Raw genomic sequence first — 13,253 nt, forward strand, 5'->3', positions numbered from 1 at the left:
GGATGAAAATCCAGCCCCGGCGGTGAGGGTGCCACCTTTTCTGGGAAATAACATCAGCATTTTAATTGGCCAAAAGACAACTCTGCCTGCAGATGACTAAACCGAAAATTGGGGCTGTTCAAGTAGAACTATAGGCAAAAAAATGTGTTTCTGTTTTGGATAGAGTAAGAGAAAGAGATATATATTTTTTTTTCACATCTGTGTTTCTCATAGGAGAGATTTCCCTTCACTTTGCGTACCATAGCTGAAACAGGAAGTGAGAGGAAATCCCTCCAAAGTGAGGGAATCCCGGTGGTGTCACCAGAGTCATCAGAACTAGTGGCCACATTTGAAGATTACCCCTCTACTATAGTTCTGGGGACAACCCAAAATGTGGGATTTTCTTTCACTTTTGTGATAAGGTCAAATAGGACAGATAGAGAAGGTGAATCTCTTGGACAAGGCTTTAAATCTGACAGGTGTTCTAATGCCACCCTACCATGCTATACAATATTAAAGAAAAAAAGTCTTGCCTTTAGTTATAGTTCTCCTCTCGGGGGTCGGCAACCCATCGATCGCAAGCTACCTGATTATCTCTGGCAGGTGAGAGGTAGACCGCGTCCCTGCCTTGCCAACCCGCGGTCTGAACTGCTCCTCAGCCTCCTGTGAAATTCTTCACCCTCTGCCATTGGGCCAGCACCCGAGAAGACAGAGAAGAGGATGGGTGCCAAGCTGGGCAGAAAAATAATGCAGAAAGTGAAAGTAACTATGTCGGGCAAGAACAGAGGCACAGGGTACACGATTTCATTGAGAACCGCGTCCAGTGTAACAACCAAGCAGAGACACAGACATGCCATTACTTATGCCAGAGGCAATCTCCCGGGTATACACAGGGGGACACAGGATTTAAAGGGCAGTCTGTATGAGGAGTGGGGAGCTGAGTGACCACACACAGATTTAACTCTCTGCCAGACAGAGAACCAAGTGGGTGGCTCACAATTAACCCCTGAATTGCCAGGCACCTCAGTCCTACAGATACCATGCACTGTCCCACTGTCACCATCCACTGCCCACTGACACCGACCACTGCCCTACTGACACCATCCACTCTACATGCGTAGCCTATTGCTTTAGGGTGTGCACTCCAAAGCTCAAACACACATTTTGGGACACCTGCCTTTACACGCACATGAACTTTAATGGCATCTTAATCCTTGGGGTTCAATATTGAGTTGGCCCACCCTTTGCAGCAATAACAGCTTCAACTCTTCTGGGAAGACTTATCACAAAGTTTAGAAGTGTGTCTATGGGAATGTTTTACCATTCCTCAAGAAGCGCATTTGTGAGGTCAGGCACTGATTTTGGACAAGAAGGCCTGGCTTGCAGTCTCCACTCAATTTCATCCCAAATGTGTTCTGTTGTGTCGAGGCCAGGACTCTGTGCAGGCCAGTCAAGTTCACCCACCCTAAACTCGCTCACCCATGTCCTTATGGACCTTGCTTTGTGCACTGGTCCAAATCATTGGGTGGTCCACAGCTCTACTGACACCATCCACTGCTCCACTGACACCGTCCACTGCTCTACTGACACCGTTCACTGCTCTACTGACAGCATCCACTGCCCTACTTACACCAACCACTGTGCTACTGACACCGTCCACTGCTCTACTGACACCATATACTTCTCTACTGACACTGTCCTCTGCCCTACTGACACCATCCATTGCCCTATTGACATCTGTAATCTGCCCTCCAAACTGCTGACCCCTGTATACTACCTCACATACTACTGACCCCTGTACACTACCTCACATACTACTAGACATGTGCATTTGTTTTCGTCCAAAATTTGTGTATTTTCGTTATCGTTTTAACAAACGACAACGAACATGCAGAATCTGAAGATCGAAAGATCCGACATAAACAAATCCTTTATTTTTGTTTTCGTTGCAACAGTTCGATATAGATAGGAGATTCGACATGACACAGACAATAGTGGTCTGTGTCCATCGAACCTGTGGTCGCATGTGCCTAACCTTAGCTTTATGAGTTCAAGATTATTCTACATAGAGAGAAAAGATTCGACATGGAGAGAAAAGATTTGACATTATAGAGACAATAGCAAAAAAGGTTGAATGTGCCTAACCTAACTCTATTAGTCCAAGATTATTTGACATAGAGAGAAAAGATTTGACATGAAGATTCGACAAAGCAGTCGCCGCGAGCGGACATTTATGGTCAAATGCTCCGCCCATAGGCTATAGAAGAATTCTAATGTTGGTTGACTAGTAATAATAATTAATAAATATTATTATTACTAGTGTCATACAACATTAGAATTCTACTATAGCCTATGGGCGGAGCATTTGACCGCAAAACAGCTTTCTTTTAAAAGATCTTGGATACACAGATAGGTCTCTCACACAGACCTAGCAGCAGGTAGAATGTCTGGACAAGCCTCTCTCACAGACTTAGCAGCCAGAAGAACTCCTGGATAAGTCCCTCTCACAGACTTAGCAGCCAGGAGCTAGTTACCTTGTTTAGATTGTAGAACAGCCTGACAGTACTAGAACCTTTAAGCCGAACCGGCAATACTGTAAGGGTAGTTTAGGTATAGGTGCGTCCTCCAAATGAGTCACCACGCCCTCCTGAGAGACCAGCCTTCATCCTGGCTCTCTCCAGCAAGGGTCCTCCCCTGGATCTCCTCAGCTTGGCTCAGCTTCCTCCACATAGGCAAGACAACCTGACCACCTCAGGATTAGTAGGCCCCAGACAGGCGTCTGGGCCTACTTGCAGAATTTGCAGCAGCACATCCTCGGGCCAGGAGGGCACCGACGTAACAAACTAACTAAGAGCACATGGCCCCTGTCCAATAAATACCCCTTCCCAGAATGCACAGCGGCAGGAACCTCCTACTGCGCCAGGAACCTCCTACTGGGCTGTTTCCCGGAAGAAGAATATTCATTACAGCTCAACCTAGTTGTAATTCTCATACTGTCCTGTGGTACCAGTGACACCTGCTGGCAACAGTGAGAAATGCACAACTCAGGCAAATTTAGAACAGAACCAATTATACAATCAAACCTGAGCTGTTTACAGCTCAGCCAAAATTTCAGTTTACACTATAGCCCCATTGATAGAAGAAGGGGGCTACATATGCCTGCTGCTGCTTTGACCTCATTCTGAAAATGCAAGCTACCTGGCTTCAGACTGAATATACATCACGTGCATTGCATTAAGTGCCCATATGGGCATGTTACTTAGATTTAGGTTGATGTGTGTTCATATGGGGGAAATCATAAAGAGTGTCTTAGACACTAGTATTAGTATTCGTCTAGTATTCTGATGGGCCTCTGTTCTAAAATGATGAGGTGCATGAATCTGTAATGCCCCGTACACACGAGAGGGATTAAGTCTGACAGACCTCCAAAGGAGTTCCGCCGGAGTTCCGCCGGAGTTCCGACGGAGTTCTGGCGGACTTTTCGACCGAACGGACTTGACCACACACCATCACACCAAACTCCGACGGAGTCGAACGTGATGACGTACGACTGGATTCGACGTAGGAAGTTCCTAGACAGTAGCCAATAGCTGCCCTAGCGTCGGTTTTAGTCCGTCGGAGTAGCACACACACGAGCGGATTTTTCAAAGGGGACCGGGTCCGGCGGAGTTCCGTCGGGAAAATTTAAAGCATGCTTCATTTCTAAAGTCCGTCAGACTTTAGCTTCGCTAAAGTCCGTTGCAGCCCACACACGATCGGATAGTCCGCCGGACTCAGTCCGTCGGAGTTTGGATGTCGAAAAGTCCGCTCGTGTGTACGGGGCATTAGAGGCATATTGGATACTCCTCCCCTGTGCGTTCTCTCTCTTGCCACTGCACCCATCACACAGGCAGGCGTATGGTCGAAGAGTAGGAATGAGATCAGGTGTGTTTGGATCCTAAAAAACAAGGACAGAGGGCATACCAGCCTAGGGTATTACCTTTGTGATTAACTTTATTGTGTTAAAAAAATAGATGTACTCTCAAACAACATCAGCAAAAAGGCACAACATATTGCACTCAAAGCGACCTGGTCATCTAGACAAGTCCCGGCCGAGAGAAGACCCTTAAAAACTGAGGCATTTTGAGAGGAGATACTCTCTTCCTTAGAGCCAATTGTTTTGAGGGTCTTCTCGCATCCGGGACTTATCTAGCTGACCAGGTAGTTTTGAATGCAATGTGCCGTGCCTTATTGCTGATGTTGTTTTTTTTAACACACTAAAGTTAATCACAAAGGTAATGCACTAGGCTGGTGCGCCCTCTGTTCCTTATTTTTCAGTATTTTATTCTGGGTCTTCCCAGCCCATTATGGGCAGCAAAGCCTGTGCCAGTCTCTGAACAGCTGAGAACTTGGGACTTACATTTGCCAGAACACCACTCTTGACTGTAGGAGATTGGTCTTTTTTATTTGCACTTGTGTCATTGTGTCACAAGCTGTCATTGTCCTTGGCCAATCTTAAGTAGACTAGGCATGATTATGATTGGGCAAGGACATGACTGCCTCCTGGTGAGAACGATCAAGTGGGTTTGGTAAATATGACATATTTACTGACCCTCATGCTCTCCATCCTGACACCAATCCTCATGTGCCCCGCTGCAGCCAGCAGGAGTAGGGGAGGAAAGGCCGGAAGTACTGCAGGAAAGGGGGGCACAAGGGGGGTGATTGGAGCAGTGTGGGGGGTGAGAGGGGGTTGCAAAAACTCAACCTGATCCCCCTGTGGCTCCCCCTTCAGCAGCTGAAAGCTGGTGGAAGGCAGAGGAGGAGAGGCTGGGGGGGGGGGGGGCACAGGGGGATCGGTTTCAGTATTTGTCCCTGCTGCTCCGATCACCCCCAAAACTTCTGTTCTGCTGCTTTAAAAAATATTACATACAGGAGTGCCTGTTCTGTGGCATCGGAGTGTGAATCTGTAGCGCTTTCTGGGATTTATGACACGTTGTCAATTTTCTGTCAGTAAAAAAAAAAAATAATAAAAAAAAAAAAACAGGAATAAAGGGAAAAAAATCTGGAATGTATCTGGAAATGCACCAAAAACACACCAGAAACATTTTAAAAGGCGCATACTGAAACTCATCTGGAACAGATCTGGAGTGTGTTTTTGTGGCGGGAACCAGCCCTTTAAACCTATAAACAAAATGCCAGAAGAAGCCTGGTCTTCAAGTGGATCATTTAGTTTATTAGGTGCTATGCTTTGACAGTGCTACTTCAATACTAGCCACCAGATGGCGCTGCGTGCTAACACTTGCGCACATGCGCTGTTGCTTCGGTTCGCTTTCCCCATCTGCTGACTGTACGTCAGTGCGCGCTCACAGCACATTGCGCGCTGACGTCTCCAGAACGCGCGAGGTCGGGAGGCGGGCAGACAACGGAGAGGAAAGGGGTGAGTATGTCTTTATTGAGGGGATGTTGGGGGTCGTCGTCCCCCCGCCGTGCCGTGACTGAGCGGAGGCGGGGGTGACGTGGTCGGACTCGTAGGCCTCTCTTTATGTGTGTGTCCCGGCTGGCGGTGACGTCACGCATTGCTCAGCTGGCCGGACTGTGCGCCTCCTCCCCCCATCTGTCACGGGGGGGGGGGGTGCTGGACAGAGGGGGGGATACAGAACAATGTGAGGGAGGAGTCAGGAGGAAGGTCCAGCACCGAGGGTGTCCATAGACAGGAGATGAGAGTGATGGACGATGTGTAATGAGCACCCCTCTGACACCCAACACCAGCCTGGGCTCACAAATCTGACAGACTGTGTCATATATATATATATATATATATATATATATATATATATATATATATATATACACACACACACTCTGTCTATAGGTGCCTTATAGTGGAACCATATCCGTCCATTTAACGGTTTCATTAAACAATTACACTCTGCCACTTGCCGGGATTACTAACTCACATTTGCTCGCCACCAAAATGTCACACCATCCAATGGTTGGTGTCATATAAATGATCACATGTGCAGCACCATGGCAACCACAAATCAAATAGAGGCTAAGATGATAGCTTCCATGGCTGAAAATAATAGGAGGGTTTAGTTCAGTTTAAAAAAAGCTATGGTATAATCCTGCTCCCCCCCCCCCCCCATTATCACCCAATGACTCATCAGCTGTCAGCGGGCTTCATCACTGACAGCTGAATGTGAAAGAAGAAAAAAAAAAGAGTCCCGGCAAAAGGCCCTCCCCTGAAACCATACCATGCCACATGCCCTGAACATGCTTAACAACGCTTAAAAAAATACTTGAAGAACGCAGTAAATCTCTACGCTCAGGTGTGACTGGAGCCTTAGTGTGACCCACAAGAGGGGTATCACCAAAAAAGCTTTGGCCCTACTTCTTTTGTTAAAGCTGAACTCCAGCTAACACTTTTTTAAAAGGTGAATTTCAATTTTGGATATTTTTATATAGTTATATATTAGTCCAGCTTGGACCAATGTAACTATGAACCCACCATCACACATCCATCACACATCAATAAATCAATAGGTGACAGATAATGTATAGAATAACACATAAACACGGAATCCAGAGGTGTTGCACAATTAAATAAGTGATAAAACATGTCCACAGTGCTAACATATCACCAAAAGTAACCAAAGAATGTCCATCAGATGCTCAATTTCAGTGTGATCTCTGCAGTGCTTCACCACCAATTCAAAGCTTTGCTCCTTACTAGAAAATAAGACCCCTGAAACCAGAAGGTCCAGTGCCACTTACACACGACCGGACTTTCCGTCAGACTAGGTCCGACGGTCTTCCCGAACGAACGGTCTTGGCCACACACAATCACACCAAAGTCTGACGGAATTGAACGTGATGACGTAGGACCTGACTAGAATAAGGAAGTTCATAGCCAGTAGCCAATAGCTGCCCTAGCGTCGGTTTTCATCTGTCGGACTAGCATACAGACGAACGGATTTTTCGACCGGTCTCGAGTCCGTCGGAAAGATTTGAAATGTCCTAAATCTAAAATCCATCAGATTTTTAGGCAGCAAAGGTCCGATGAAGCCCACACACGAGCGAATTGTCACACGGCTGTCAAAGTCCAGCCATGTGTACACGGCATAACAGATCAAAATGAAAAGACTAGTCTCCACCATCTGAGGTCTCTTCACAAAATTAAAGGGGTTGTAAACCCTCATGCTTTTCACCTTTAATGCATCCAGGTAAAAAAACTTCTGACACTGACCGGCTTCCACGTGGGAGACACGCTGTACCTCTCTGCCCGTTATCTCAGCTCTTGATTGGATAGATTGATAGCAGCGCAGCCATTGGCTCCCGCTGCTGTCAATCGAATCCAATGGCGCCGGGCTGGCGGGGCCGAGTCGGCCATTTTGTGTCTATGGACGCAAAAGACGGACTCGGGTGCACGCCTGTACGGTAACCCCCAGGAAGAGAGCTTCTCCTAGGGCAGTGATGGCAAACCTTGGCACCCCAGATGTTTTGGAACTACATTTCCCATGGTGCTCAACTACTCTACAGAGTGCATGAGCATCATGGTAAATTTTAGCTCCAAAACATCTGGGGTGCCAAGGTTCACCATCACTGTTCTAGGGGGTTGCAGGGATGAGCTGCTAGCGCTGCTGGGGGCCCCTAGAAGAGGTGGATTGGTACCACTCTGTGCAAAACGAACTGCACAGTGGAGGTAAGTATGATATATTTGTTATTTAAAAAAGAGGGTTTACAGCCCCTTTAATCATCACTCGGGGTAAAGCCGTGTGCATGATAGAATGTATGGCAGTGTAGTATCAGTAATCCATTCAAAATCAGTGAGTGGGCTTCTCTAATATTACACATAGAATGCAGGAATGTGTAATACAGTGCAGCAGTCTGCATGGGCCTGAAACTTGAGAAACCCGTCCTTTAGATGAATCCTCAACGTTGGGTATTAGGCAGCGTAACCTTATTCCTAACACTGTTAACCACTTCTATTCTGGGTACATACGGATGGAGAACATTCATTTGTGGGAATATAGTGCAGGGGCCTGGGAAGAGAAAGAGGTTGTCCTATGTCCTATTAAAAGATGGAGAAAGGGATTGACAGTGTTCAAATGACAAGTAGCCGCACAGTCCTTCGGGATTTTTGTTCTGCCATTGACATGGTTTTCAGCTATATTCAGTTTAAAGTAGTATGTGCTTGAAGATAGCTGAATTGTGGACCTGAACAGAAGGTGGAGATAGAGAACAGCAGGATCAACCAGTTGTTTTTTGCAGAACACAGAAAATACATTTCTCATAGTGACCAAGAATGAACAGCATGTAATACTCCATTCATTGATAGTTTCTATCTATGATGTGGGTTTAGTGACGCTTCAGATTTTTCTGTAAAAGAGAACTTGCCCTTTAAATTTTCAAGTTTCAATGCATATGCACATTGAAGTGTCACTAAACCCACATCATAGAAACTATCAATGAATGGAGTATTACATGCTGTTCATACTCAGTCACTATGTGAAATGTATTTTCTGTGTTCTGCAAAAAAATCTGGTTGATCCTGCTGTTCTCTATCTCCACCTTCTGTTCATGTCCACAATTCAGCTAGGGATTTTGCAGCTGTGGTGGCAACTCTGCACATGCTCAGCTTTCAATGAGTTTCTATGCTGAGTATTTCCTGTCTATCACATCTGATCATCCCATGTGACTGTAGAGTCACGCATGTGATTGTATACACAGTGGTAAATGAGAGCCCACTCCCTCCCTCCTCCTCCATGTCCCCTAACCAGATAAACACAATAGAGGCGGGATATTGCATGTAAATGAATGGAGGCTTCACTTCCCTCTTATTCTAAGACACAGGCAGGAGGGGTGTTGCCAAAAAATAATAAAGTTTTGATTTAAAATATATATTTGTATGACAATTTAAAACAGTTTATTGATATTATTTATTTTTTATTCTGTATTCCAAACACAGTTTTTTTTCTTTTTTTCTTGTTTTGATCATGTGACCAGCAGCAAAGGAATAGAAGCTGCTCCTGCTTATGTTTCCCTGCAGACAGGCTGGGAAAGATCTGGGTCATGTGACAGCTGTATATTGATTAGGAAAAAAGTACTTTGTAGTTTTGTGGGTTTTTGTTTATTAAATTAATTACAGTGTCATCATCGATATACAGAAATTGAAGAGACAATGTAACTTGCACAGTATGTGTTTAGTATCACTTTAAAGCAGCGTTCCAGCCTGTAAAAAAAAAAAAAACTCAGCAGCTGCAAATACTGCAGCTGCTGACTTTTAATATTAGGACACTTACCTGTCCAGGGATCCCACGATGTCGGTACCCTAAGCCGATCCATCGGCTCTGGGTGCAGGCATCGGCATCTTCACTAAGGGAAACAGGAATTGAGGCCTTGCAGCTTCACATCCTGTTTCCTACTGCGCATGCACAAGTCACGCTTCGTTTTATGAATGGTCCCACTGTCTTCTGGGACCTGTGTGTGTCTCAGAAGGCAGCGGAGGAGGGGTTGTAAATTTTGTAGATCGCCGCACAACAATTGCAGAGATCTTACCCAGAAGTGGGAGTGAGTAGCTGGTGAGTCCCTGGTTTTGACAGGTATCCTCTTCCCCCCCAAAAGGTGCAGAGGGTGGGGAAATAAACAGGTGGAGCTTGTCTTTCTGGGTGGAGCTCCGCTTTAAGTATTATATATTTTTGATTTTGCAAATAAAGAATCTTCTGATATTTTGCTAGCTTTCCCTTTTAAATAACATTGACTGTGCAGTCCTGGGGCTAGAGTAGGTAAAATAAATAAATAAAATAAAACTGCAGCTTTGAAAAATGCCATACCTCTAGGCCTTTTGCAGCACTCCTGAAGCGTGACTGAAAAACTGCCATTGTTATTATTCTCCTGTCCTGGCTGATAGCTAAGATATGCCATCGACTGAGCATCACTGGAGTGTGCGTTCTCCTGGTACATAACATGGACAGTGTACTCGCTCTCCACCTGTTGTAGCAATGCTGAGCTCAGCCTTTAAATTATATTCATTACATTTGTAAAATAACATTTCTTAAACCCGTCTAAGTAACAAGTGACAGCATTTTGAAATGTACGTGATATTTGCTTGGCTGTCAGGATGATCCCTGTTCTCCGTGCGTTCTGATACTTCATATTGCTTTAGCCTGACAGCCAGGTTACAAAGCATTTTAAAGAAGAATGTCAGCCGTGTGTTTTCTTTAACCACTTAAAGACCGCCTCGCGGCTATATACGTCAGCAGAATGGCACGGCTGGGCACAAGCACGTACAGGTACGTTGCCCTTTAAGAGCCCAGCCGCGGGTCGCATGCGCTGCCGGCGGCGCACTCGCGACCCAGTCATGAGCTCCGTGGCCATGGGACCCGTGGACCCGATTGGGTCACAGAGCTGAAGAACGGGGAGAGGTAAGTGTAAACAAACCTCTGCCCATGCTTCCTAGTGAGCCTGTCACTGATCGTCTGTTCCCTGTCATAGGGAACGACAATCGGTGACGTCACATGCCAAGCCATGCCCCCTGCAGTAAAAAACACACACATTAGGTCACATTTAACCCCTATACTGCCCCCTAGTTTTAACCCCTTCACTGTCGGTGACATTTTTACAGTAATCAATGAATTTTTAACCGCTCTGATCGCTGTATTAATGCCAGTGGTCCCAAAAATGTGTCAAAGTTGTCCGACGTGTCCGCCATAATGTCGCAGTCACAATAAAAATCGCTGATCACCGCCATTAAAAAAAAAATGATAAAAATGCCATGAAACTATCCCCTATTTTGTAGACGCTATAACTTTTGCGGAAACCAATCAATATGCACTTATTGCGATTTTTATTTTTTTATTTTAATTTTTTTAACAAAAATATGTAGAAGAATACGTATCGGCCTAAACTGAAGGAAAAAAAAAATTTATAAATTTTTTGGGGATATTTATAGCAAAAAGTAAAAAATATTGCATTTTTTTCAAAATTGTCGCTCTATTTTTGTTTATAGCGCAACAAAAATTAAAAGGTGATCAAATACCACCAAAAGAAAGCTCTATTTGTGGGGAAAAAAAAGGATGGCAATTTTGTTTGGGGGCCACATTGTACGACCGCGCAGTTGTCAGTTTAATCAACGCAGTGCTGAATCGCAAAAAGGGGCCTGGTCCTTTAGCTGCAAAATGGTCCGGGGCTTAAGTGGTTAAGTACTGCAGCCTGTTACTGTAGAAAGATGGCTACAGACAAGTAATTGTAGTGCAGCGGGATTATTGACAGATCTGACTTTGCAGTCAATGGTCAAATCTAAGAGCTCTGGACATCTGGTGTCCAAGCTTATCCTCCACTGTGTGGGGGAGGAGATTGGGAGCAAACTGTAAAATGATGACGATACAATATGATAAAGCAATCTATTCCTGTTTTTTCAGCATGCTTTGGTCAAATCTCTGTTGCTTGTGGATCATTTTACATTTGTCAGTTATTTGGAGATTAGGTCCAGGGACTGGTTAAAGTAGAATTTGCAGCATTGTGCCTGCTTGTACTACCCATTCTAATGTACTACCCATTCTTACTTGACTCTAGTGGTTGGCAAGTCAGCCAGCAGTGCACAGCCAGGTGGTGGCTGCCTCTAATCAGGGGAGCGAGTTTCTGGATCAAGGAACAGTGTAAGCTTGTTACTGGATGTTGGATACCCTCTCCATTCAGCATCCCCTGGCTGAGGGGATGGCTGCTATGCGGTTATAATAGGTCCTCTATGCGAATCAGTCTTTGCATGTCCACTTTATAGCTGAACTTCAGGCATAATCTGCTCTTCCACATTCACCCAAATTAAACTGTTTTCAAAGGCAGAATTATTATTATTTTTTAATTTTTTTTTTAGGGCTGTGGAAATTAAAGATTAATTCCTCGATTAATCAATTCATTTTTTTGATTGATCAGAATTCTTTTGACCGGTACTCATCTCTCCGCCGGCTTCCGGGTCTTCAGGGAGTTCCGTCAGAGATCCGTTGAACTTGGAGACATCAACGTCACTAGACTCCCCACCCCCACCCCTTCCCCAAGTGCCTCCATCTGCTTATGAAGGGAAGGGGGAGGAGTCCAGCGACGTTGAAGTTCTGATTGAACGTAACGCGTACGAGGGGGGAGGAGCTACGCATGACATCACCCGCTGCTGCCCTACGGAACTAATACGATTGTCGGCTTTACATGCTGTGTTTTTATCATCTTTATGTGAGTAGTTTGTGTTTGTGAACACAAAAATTGGATCTTATACTTAAGCGGTGAGCACTTAGATCTTTTCCTTCTACCCATGACCTGGCGTCCTTGCTGAGATCTAAGGAGACGTGAGAGAATTTTATGGTCCGTGTTAACCCTTTTGATACCCACTTGCATGACCACCTGTTTGCACAGGGGTCCATGCCATAAGGTGAGAGTGATTAGTTAGAGCGGAGGTGGAGGGATTGTCACGCTACGGTGGGGAAAAAATGACTTACGTCAGGGCTACAGTTTGAATTTAAAACGTATTTGTGTGAACTGTGAAGTTAAGTCATGGATTGTGGAAACTAACTAGTGTCGGGAGATTGTATATAGTGTATACCACATTTACCACTGACTAATGCAGAGCTGCAATGTAAGGAGATCAGCTAAAAGAAGTTTGATCTGTATGTGCGTTATAATTAATCAAAATTAGTCGATAAATCGATTAAAAAAATTGATTAATCGAACACAAAAATTTTAATCAGTAACAGCCCTATTTTTTTTTTTACTTTAAAATATGGGTAGACTGATTATCAGTGGCCGATACTTTTTTTTGAAGCCTCGGTAATAAACCTACCGATAATGCCAAAATTTCTTCAAGTGGTTGTACCCCGGGGTGATGCATGCCGCTGCGGGCATCACCCCGGTACCATTCTTTAGAGTGGACGGTCGGCTTTCCTGTAATAACGACTGTGGCTAAGCAACCGATCAGCCAATATCACAAGCGGTGGGAGGGGACACACACACACACACACACACACACACACACACACACACACACCCACACCCACGCGCCACTCTGCCAAGGTCTCCTGGTGAGATGGGAGACCCGGGCGGTGCAGCGGGAGGGGGGACGTCAGTTTAAAAAAAAAAAAAGTATTATTACTTTTAAGTGCAGTGGAGGGGTTTTGTGTCCTATAGACCCCCCCCAACCGATCCCTCCATAAAGAGTACCTGTCGCTGCCTATTACTGTCACAAAGGATGTTTACATTCCTTGTGACCGCAATAAAAGTGATTAAAAAAACTGTAGAGAGAGGGTGTCAAT

At 45.1% G+C, this 13,253-nt stretch overlaps 1 protein-coding gene across 1 annotated transcript in view; it reads left to right on the top strand.

The window, feature by feature from the left end:
• Window positions 1-5,252: 5,252 nt before the first annotated feature.
• Window positions 5,253-13,253, top strand: part of GPAT4 (glycerol-3-phosphate acyltransferase 4) — a 54,785-nt gene continuing 46,784 nt past the window's right edge. Inside the window, exon 1 of the mRNA XM_077469892.1 lies at window positions 5,253-5,395. The gene's annotated coding sequence lies outside the window, so the exon portion shown is untranslated. The remainder of the gene's footprint in view (window positions 5,396-13,253) is intronic.

The sequence above is a fragment of the Lithobates pipiens genome, unplaced genomic scaffold (genome assembly GCF_037356315.1).
Source record: "Lithobates pipiens isolate NorthernLeopardFrog02 unplaced genomic scaffold, aLitPip1_a1.2 Scaffold_8, whole genome shotgun sequence".
Lineage (NCBI taxonomy): Eukaryota > Metazoa > Chordata > Amphibia > Anura > Ranidae > Lithobates > Lithobates pipiens.